Source organism: Silene latifolia, chromosome 6 (assembly GCF_048544455.1).
Source record: "Silene latifolia isolate original U9 population chromosome 6, ASM4854445v1, whole genome shotgun sequence".
NCBI lineage: Eukaryota > Viridiplantae > Streptophyta > Magnoliopsida > Caryophyllales > Caryophyllaceae > Silene > Silene latifolia.
Genome location: NC_133531.1, coordinates 140,250,923 through 140,252,474, shown reverse-complemented (window position 1 = coordinate 140,252,474; position 1,552 = coordinate 140,250,923). Strand labels below are relative to the sequence as shown.

General features: G+C 42.5%; 1 non-coding gene across 1 annotated transcript; it reads left to right on the top strand.

Moving 5' to 3' along the window:
* The first annotated feature begins 1,052 nt into the window (after positions 1–1,052).
* Positions 1,053–1,160, top strand: LOC141589439 (small nucleolar RNA R71). Its single transcript, XR_012520377.1, has one exon. It is a non-coding gene; the product is annotated as a small nucleolar RNA R71 (small nucleolar RNA).
* The last annotated feature ends 392 nt before the right edge of the window (positions 1,161–1,552 follow it).

Below are 1,552 nucleotides of genomic sequence, written 5' to 3'. Positions count from 1 at the left end.
TTTTCCGGCATCTTTGCTTCAACATCTTTCTTTGGAGGAGCATCCTCCACATCTTTGACTTTCTCATCAACAAGTGGACCATCCACCTTCTTTGGAACATCTTTACTTCCTTTACCTTTTGGAGGAATCTCCAACTCAACAAGTACCTCCTCATCTTCTTTGGACATGGATGGCCGATCATATTCCGTACCACTTTTTAAGGAGATAACGTTAAGGGTAGCATGTGGTTGCTCACCTTGAGGGGGTAGTTGACCCATTTTACTTGAAGAGCTATATGAGGCAAGTTGAGCCATTTATTGCTCCAACATCTTGATCGCGGCATTTTGAGCTTGCTCATTCTTTTGAATTTGAGCCAACAATTCCTTTTGCATTTGGACTATCAAGCTCTCAAGCTTACCTTCCCCTTGGTTGTTTTGTTGGGCATTTTGTGGTGAGGGTTGATTTTGTTGGTAATTGTGTTGTGAGGGCCTTTGTTGATTTTGATAACCCGGTGGAGGATTATACTTTTGTTGTTGAGGAACATAGGCATTTTGTTGTGGTGGGGGTTGTGGTTGAGGATTAAGCGCATTGTTGCTTCTATAAGACATATTCGGGTGGAATCTTGTATTTGGATTATATGTATTTGAAATTGTACCCGGTGGATAAGAAGTTTGTCTTAAAGCTTGAAAAGGATTTACCTCTTTAATAGGAGCTTGGCAATGAGCGGTATAATGACCCGCACCTCCGCAACCATCACAAACAATGATTTGACTTGTTGAAGACACAACATTGAGTTGTTGTAGGGAATCTCTAGCATCTCTTTCCGTCAATTGTTGTTGGAGTAAGGCAATTTGCGCTAGCAAGACAGAGTTGTCGAGGATTCTTCTTTACCTTTGAGTGGCACACTTCGGGAATTGACATATTGTGCATCATGGACTGCCATATATTTGATTGTGGCATGAGCAATATCGGTGTCAATTTGATTAAACCGCCCATTGTTTGCGAAATCAAGAATCCTTCGGGACTCGGCACAACATTCATTGTAGAATGTTATAGTTAGAAACCAATCATATAGCCTATGATATGGGCATTGCATTTGTAGCTCTTTGTACCTCTCCCAAGCTTCATATAAGCTCTCAAGAGCTTGTTGATGGAATCCGGTGACTTGGCTCCTCAAAGTTTGAGTTTTCTCCGGTGGAAAAAAACTTTGGTAGAAAGCAAGAGCCAATGTTTCCCAATTGGTGATTCCCATGGCGGTGCGGCCAAGGCTATTGATCCAAAGCTTGGCCTTGTCCTTCAAATAGAAAGGGAAAAGTATTTTCCTTATTTGGGCTTGAGTGACGCCCGTTTAACGGATCATGGAGCAATAATCGCAGAAATTTTGCACATGCAAATTGGGATCCTCCAAAGGACTTCCCTAAAATTGCTTTCTCTCTACAAGGCTAATGAAAGCAGGTTTGATCTCGAAGTCCGGCGCGGTAATTCGAGTAGTTGTGATACCGGCCGGAATCATGGCCGCGGTAGGCTTTGAGTGATCAGAAAGTGTCACCATCTGTTTAGTAGTAGATGGTGG